The sequence below is a fragment of the Phocoena phocoena genome, chromosome 5, assembly GCF_963924675.1.
Source record: "Phocoena phocoena chromosome 5, mPhoPho1.1, whole genome shotgun sequence".
Lineage (NCBI taxonomy): Eukaryota > Metazoa > Chordata > Mammalia > Artiodactyla > Phocoenidae > Phocoena > Phocoena phocoena.
The window spans coordinates 30550593-30558631 of NC_089223.1; the positions used below are offsets into that span (position 1 = coordinate 30550593).

The 8039-nt window shown below is 40.8% G+C and overlaps 1 non-coding gene across 1 annotated transcript; it reads right to left on the bottom strand.

The window, feature by feature from the left end:
- Positions 1 to 307: 307 nt before the first annotated feature.
- LOC136124014 (U6 spliceosomal RNA) lies at positions 308 to 414 on the bottom strand. The gene has a single exon (XR_010655961.1). It is a non-coding gene; the product is annotated as a U6 spliceosomal RNA (small nuclear RNA).
- Between the last annotated feature and the right edge of the window lie 7625 nt (positions 415 to 8039).

Here is an 8039-nt window from a genome sequence, read left to right on the forward strand (position 1 = left end):
AATTTTTCCATCACATCTTTCAGAGTCTCCTAGAGCAGCTCTTTCACAGTAAGTGATAAGAAACAGCTTTGCTTCCCTGAAGGAGTGTAGATGTTTGTTCCTCATAGAAAATCATATAACTAATCACATTGACATTTTCACCTTGGCTGTTAGGAAGCACAGACTCGAATTCTCGGCTTAACTGTAGTAACTGTGTAGGACTCAAATAGGTCTCCAAATTTGAGTTCTATTCCGATATCTCTTATACCAGCCACAGTCTTCATTTTCTTCTCTAATTTATGATTTTTTTCCTTGGTCATGATTTTTTAAAAATATGCAGTGGTTCACGAATTTGCATGGCATCCCTGTGCAGGGGCCAGGCTAATCTTCTCTCTATCATTCCAGTTTTAGTGTGTGTGTAGCCCAAGTGAGCACTCCTTGGTCATGATTATTAATTTCCTTCCTTAATACATGCATTTCTCATAAGCTATCTCAGATTCCTTGTAGAATGAGATGAGGGCTAAATAAATAATGCCACCATGGTGTTCACTATATGAATGAGATGTATTGAATACTTAGAATGTTACAGATCAGTACATAAATAGGACTCATCACATTTAAAATTTATGTTCTTTGTTTTCTATGAACTATGAGTTTTTAGGCAAATGGTACATATAATCACAGACTGTAAAACTAAATGAAAAATGATGCAATGTAGGAGCCAAGTTCATGAGTAAATATTTGTACACTGACCCCGTCCACTCTGCCTCTTGATGAGTTATTCATTTCCAGGTGTATGAATCTTTGCAAAAGAATTGGAATTTTTTTGTCGGTCATTCATAAATTTTAATAGTTGGTCCATTTGGAAACCTGGAGTTGATGTCATTAATGGCCTGGGACTAATCACTGGAATCTGAGCTGATATGATCGAGTAATGCTTTTATTTCCAATCAATGTATGCAAACCCTGCCTCAGAAGACTGTGTAGTGTTCACTGTTGAGCGATGAGCAGGTCACTGGTTAGGGAAAAAGAATTGACCTCTTTCCACCAATCATTCTTAGATTCTGTCGTCTAAAGAAATTTCTTTTTCAGGAGGAAACTTTTGCTTTCAGTGATTGGATGAAGAACTAGATTCCTTTATAACAAAAGTCTTTTAAATTAAGATCGCCAAATAATTAAGGGGATATCTGTGATTATCTTATTTGCCCTGTGTAGCCTCCAGCAGAAATTCTACCCCAATTTTAAACTTGACAAAGTGTCATCCTTCCCTCAAACGATCCTGTCAGTTCTTATAAAGTGGGAAAACTGTGAACCTATGCTGGTATAAATTTTTAAAAATTTTATTTATGTATTTTTGGCTGCATTGGATCTTTGTTACCTCACGCGGGCTTTCTCTAATTGCGGTGAGCGGGGGCTACTCTTCATCGCGGTGTGTAGGCTTCTCATTGTGGTGGCTTCTCTTGTTGCAGAGCACGCGCTCTAGGCGTGCAGGCTTCAGTAGTTGTGGCACACGGGCTCAGTAGTTGTGGCTTGCGGGCTCTAGAGTGCAGGCTTAGTAGCTGTGGCACACAGGCTTAGTTGCTCCTTGGCATGTGGGATCTTCCCGGCCCAGGGCTTGAACCCATGTCCCCTGCGTTGGCAGGCGGATTCTTAACCATTGCACCCCTAGGGAAGCCTGCTGATATAAATTTAAGTGGTACAAAAAAATTTGTAGAATCAAGTGCATATTAGATGAGATATTTTTAGGAACTTTGTTTTTAAAATAGTAATTCTGGGCTTCCCTGGTGGCGCAGTGGTTGAGAGTCCGCCTGCCGATGCAGGGGACACGGGTTCGTGTCCCGGTCCGGGAGGATCCCACATGCTGCGGAGCGGTTGGGTCCATGAGCCATGGCCGCTGAGCCTGCGCGTCTGGAGCCTGTGCTCCGCAACGGGAGAGGCCACAACAGTGAGAGGCCCGCGTACTGCAAAAAAAAAAAAAAAGTAATTCTTAGATATGTCACTTTTGTCTGTTTCAACTGATGACCTACTTTCTATTTACATGAAATGTCAAATGTTGACATCAAAATGTCTTTGTGATTCTGTTTGTATAAGGATAAATGAATTCAGTTAAATAACACAGTGGATTTTATCTCATTCCGCCCAGAGAAATGCAGTTATTCTCAATGTCAGTCATGCTTCGCGATCTTCTGCATGTGTGGAGTTTGCAGTCATGGTAGAGCTGAGGCCTGCTCTTCTGCCTCTTGTCATTGTTAGATTTCTTGGTTTTTATTAGAGCTTCTCAGCCCTCTTCAAACTTACCCTTGTTTATTGTAAAAAAAATATCCTTAGGATTTTTATTACATTTAACAGAACCTTCTCTTAGAAACCATCAGTTGAATTGCTTTCTGATCTCAGTAGCAAAAATAGTTGTTCTTTCTGTGAGCAACCGGTTTATTTTTACCCCAGGGACACTGAATCTTATAACAGATCATGTTTCCCTCTACATGTTGGCTGCAGCAAAGCTCAGAGTCCCTCCTCCCCCTTAAACATCTACAACACCTCAATTCTGGCTCTTATTCTACCTTGTGGCCACAGTGACTGGTACGGTTATCTAATCCTACTAGTTTTAAAAGCTGTTTGAAGACAAGGATTCTACTACTTTTGTTTATATTCTTTACAGTGCCGTCACAGTGTCTTGCACCCATTTGGCACTCAGATAATAGCTGTGACTAGGCCATTCAAAAATAGCTTCATGTTGGGCCCTCCGTGGTGGTAAGGATAAGGAGAAAGAAATATGTAGTATGCCAGTGGAGGTTTTGAAATATGCTGAGGGTCAGAGGGATTCTATGTTTAAAAATATGGCACAATGAAGCGGGATGTTGAATATAGGAGCCAACATATGCTGTTTTCCTCTTTGTGTCGTATCTGAATATATACTTGCATGAAAGTTGGGAGCCTGGCCTCTCCAACCTTGCTCCAGTAAGGAAGATTAATTCTCTTCTCTCACAGAAAAAAGACAAGGAGTTTGTTAGGAGAGGGACAGTTTTACCAGTGAAGGTTTAGAAGTTGCTTTGAGATCCATGCATACAAACAGTGTAGACATACCTACTGTGTAATGCAGATTACGTCATCTCTAAAATGGTTGTGAGCTGTAGCCAATGATCCATGTATTCAACTGTTATTCTGTATGATGAAATTCCAGAACCACTAAAGAATGTGGACAGATCCATGGAGTGAATTGTAATTGTATGTGACATATAGTCAAAACTCTTTAATAGGAAAGTCCATTGAAAGGAAAATGAACCTAGTGAACTGAAGGCAAAAAGATCATCAACTTTAGATTCATAGTAACACTTTATTTTATAATTGAATTTACACAATCTATATTTGGTGTGTTGAGAAAGGGAAACTTTGTTTTTTAGAAAGTTATTGTATTTTATTATGTTATCGTATGTTACTGGTAAGCCTCATGATTCTGATTTTTCTAAAATCTAATCTAAAATTTTAAATGCTTAGACAAATACTAGGGGAAAGAACTTTTTTTCTTTGTATTTCTCTCTCCCTTTCCCTTCTGTGAAAATCAAAGCATAAGGTTTGTTCAAGTGAAACATAAAAAAAGATCTGCCTTACTAGAATTTCATTATTTAAAAACTTTACTTAGGGTCTTGAAATAGTGTCTTTCTCTGAAGACTATTTAGTTGAAGACATTCCTTTGAGGACCCTTTATTGAATTACTGAAATACCATATTTTTTAGCATAATACTGATTATATAGTTTCAAATTTCCTTTACTTCTAAAACATGTTTACTTCAAATGAAGCTTAAATGGTTGCATTTTTGATATACAAATATCTAATTCTGCCAAGTCCAGATGAAAAATCTAGACCTCAGTTTCCTAATTAGTGGTAAGGATTATGCTCTGTGAAGGTATGCATAAATAATTGAAGGGGTGGCGTGGCATTAAAACCACTCACTCTGAAGTCTTACTGCCTCACAGGGTTGTTGTGAGGATTAAGTGAGTTTCTTACTCATGACAAGGATTTAGAAGAGTGTCTGGCACAAGTAAGTTCTCTGTTAAGTGTTTGCTATTTTTATTATTGCCATTATATGGCTAAACTATTTATGTAATAAAAATATTTTTCATTGCCTCCAAGAGGGTTTGAAGTACTTTTGAAGTGACTGAAAGGGCTTCTGCTCTTAAAAGTTACAAGAAGCTAGAGAGTTCCGGAACTCCCATCTGCCCCTAGTTCTCTTGTGCTCTAAGGTGATCTTACTTAAATTCTGTGGTCCTCCATTTTCTCATCTATAAGAGGACAGTTCCCTGGTGATGGGTCTCTGTTATTTCTTTAAGTCACAACAATAATGTGATGCTTTGATAGTACCTTCTGCTTAAACAAGAAGGTTGAGGTTATATGTGTCAAATTCCTTGATTTGAAGTGGTAGAGTTTTAGAAGTGGAAAGGGCATTAATCAGGTAGTCTACTCCCTGGGGAACTCATCTTTTCTCTTAGCTTCAATTAGTATTTGAGTTTTTTCTTTTTTAGATTTTTCTTTTTATCTTACATCTTTTTTTCCAAAGCACTTTTTACATACTTGTAAATACTGTATTTATTGTTTCTTGTTTGTATTGTATCCCTACTTGAATGTAAGCTTCACAAGGGCAGGGATCTTTTTTTTTTTTTTTTTTTTGCGGTACATGGCCCTCTCACTGTTGTGGCCTCTCCCATTGCGGAGCACAGGCTCTGGACGTGCAGGCTCAGCGGCCATGGCTCACGGGCCCAGCCGCTTGGCGGCATGTGGTATCTTCCTGGACCGGGGCATGAACCTGTGTCCCCTGCATTGGTAGGCGGACTCTCAACCACTGTACCACCAGGGAAGCCCTAGGAGCAGGGATCTTTATCTTTTTTTGTTCAAGGCACACAGTAGGTAGCCAGATATGGGCTCAATAAATATTGTCGGATAAATGAATGAATCTTCAGTTGCCTAGTGGACATTTCTATTAATTGATCACTTCTGAAACAGCACTCTTTCATGATTTTCTTATTTCCACCAATGAATACTTTCATATTACCAAGAGCAAATTCCTAGAGGAGTTGGCAGCCGTACCCAAGACAGAGCAAATTACATGATTTTCAGGGGTATTAAGACAGTCACTGCCCGCAAGGGTCTAGGTGCAGAAACAGTGACAGTGCATTTTCACACAAGATAGGTGGGCCTGAATCTTCTCAAATGGAACCTTTTGAGCCAGAACTAGAGGTAACTGCTTAACTGCCCAGGAAATTACTAAAGTTACCAAAACTTACTGCTAAAATCATAGCTTCTGTTGGGTTAATGTTGCCCATATGCTTCCTTTGTCATCTAGTTCCATTGGAGATTCCTTGTTGCTTCTAAACAAAGTCCCGGGTCTGCAGCCTGCAGTCCAGTGAGCTCCCCAAGAACTTTCCAGTTCTAGATCACACAGGTGCCCCTTGTCCGTTCTCCCCTCGGCTGAGCCTCTTCCTTAGCATCCCTAAAGCATTCCCGTTCCTGCTTTAATGTCCCTCTGTTCATACCATACTGTGTTCATCACGCGCTTGGTTTTCCTCTTTCTTTATCTATCCAAATCTGTCTTCCTTTAATCAACAAGGGACGCTTTTCAGCCCTTACATATGTGAAGCCATCTGTATCATGTTTGGGGCTCCTAAATGTTGCATTATTCTTTTTTTTTTGCTGTACGTGGGCCTCTCACTGTTGTGGCCTCTCCCATTGTGGAGCACAGGCTCCGGACGCGCAGGCTCAGCGGCCATGGCTCATGGGCCCAGCCGCTCCGTGTGGGATCCTCCCGGGTTGGGGCACGAACCCGTGTCCCCTGCATCAGCAGGTGGACTCTCAACCACTGCGCCACCAGGGAAGCCCAATTCTTAAATGTTCCATTTGCCTATTTATTGCTTTTGAGGAAAGGGACTAATGGAATAATGGAGTTGGGGGTTAGGGAATGAATCACAAATCACAGCTAAAGCAACACCTGCTAAGCTGGAACAAAATTGACTTAGTTTAAGTGTATTTTCTAGCCTGTGCTGTTTTCAAGGGCTTTAGAAAATGCTAAGATCAAGCCCTTCCTACTTTTTTGGCATTAAAATATCTTTTTAAAAAATTTAATGATGTAATTACTTCTAGTAATAGCAATGGGCTCAAGTGAATTATCTTTATTTGGAAATATAGAAAATTGGCAGTTGAATTGGCTCTGCTTGTGTGTGTGTGTGTATGTGTATGTAATTTTACTGGTTTGTGAAATCAGAAACTAGGAAAGACAAGTCTGGCTGGTAGTCATACATACTCCATCCCTTGACCCTTCACCTGGTGGCCATTTTCTTCCCTGCTCAGTTGTGCAGTACAGATCTTCCTCGACTTACGATGGAGTTACATCCCTATAAACCCATTGTATTGTTCAATACAGTAAGTTCAAAATATTGTAAGTTGAAAACACGTTTAATACACCTCACCTGCTGGACATCATAGCTTAGCCCAGCCTTCCTTAAATGTGTTCAGAACACTCATATTATCCTACAGTTGGGAAAAATCATCTAACACAAAACACTATTTTATAATAAAGTGTTGACTATCTCATGTAAGGTATTGAATGCTGTACTGATAATGAAAAACAGAATGATTGTATGGGAGTGAATGGTAGTAAGTGTATTGGTTGTTTATCCTTTTGATCGTGTGCCTCACTGGGAGCTGCCCAGCATCACTATGAGAGAGTATGTACGGCCTAGCACTAGCATGGGACAAGATCAAAATTCAAAATTCCACATACAGTTTCTACTGAATGCGTATGGCTCCTATACCATCGTAAGTCTAACTATTGTAAGTCGGGGGACCATCTGTATCCATTTTTCAAGGTCTCAGACATTGGCTTAAGATTCTCATGCTGTGGTTTGACTCTGGTTATTCAGCCAGGGAATGCATGAAAGTTACCTTCCAAATATGCAAAAGAGTTTCCTTCTATTGCTTGAACTTCAAAGATTATTTTTTTTCTTGTTCAGCTCAGATTAGTCTAGACAATGGCATTTTGTGCCCTCAGTAAATCAGCTTTATTCATGTCATTGAAAGAGAATTTTTGCTTGGCTTTCTAATTTTTCAGGCTGATTGAAAAACTCAGTGGGCATACAAAAGACATTAATTTGTTCTTTTTCTTCCAAATCTTGCACGATTTGTTCTCTTGTTCCATATTGTAAGTCAAGTTAACATTCTCCTCCTTCTCCAATTGTTCCACAGTTTCCAGTTTTCATTGAATACACTGTATGTTTACCTCTGGATTCTGACATTTTAATTATCAGGCGTATTTGATCACATGTAACTGTAATGATGTTCAACAGTCCCGCCTGGCTCCCATTTGTGCGTAATGCTGACAGGATGACAGGCCGTGGGAGCCCATGTTGTGTTCTGAGAGCCGATCGGTACAGGGAGAGGCAGGGTGTCCCTGCGGTACAGCAGACAGGGTGGTGTCTCCTGGTTACTGTGCAGCTCCAGACAGCAGATGCCTGCTGTTTTAGTCGGAGTTTATTGGTTGGAAAGAACAGAGGCCCTCTCGAATTAACTTAAACAAAATTAAAAAAACCTTAAAGATGTAGGACTTAACAGCCCATCTTGATGACACCAGTGGACCCATTAAGGACTGTGGAACAGGCTAAAAAGTCAGGAGTCGTGATCACATAGCCTCTTCTCTCGTTCTCCCTTTCTTGCACCTATTTCCTTCTGTTTTGCGTGGGCCAACATATTGATACCTCCCAGCATTGACGTGAGATTTTGGTTTTAGGCCCATGTTAGAGCGTATATTTTTCCAAAGTCAGAGTCTCAAAAGAGACAATTTTTTTTTTCTTGCAGTACGCGGGCCTCTCACTGCTGCGGCCTCTCCCATTGCGGAGCACAGGCCCCAGACACGCAGGCCCAGTGGCTATGGCTCACAGGCCCAGCCGCTCCGCGGCATGTGGGATCCTCCCGGACCGGGGCACGAACCCATGTCCCCTGCATCGGCAGGCAGACTCTCAACCACTGAGCCACCAGGGAAGCCCTCAGTGTCAGTTTTTTACCCCTAAGGTTA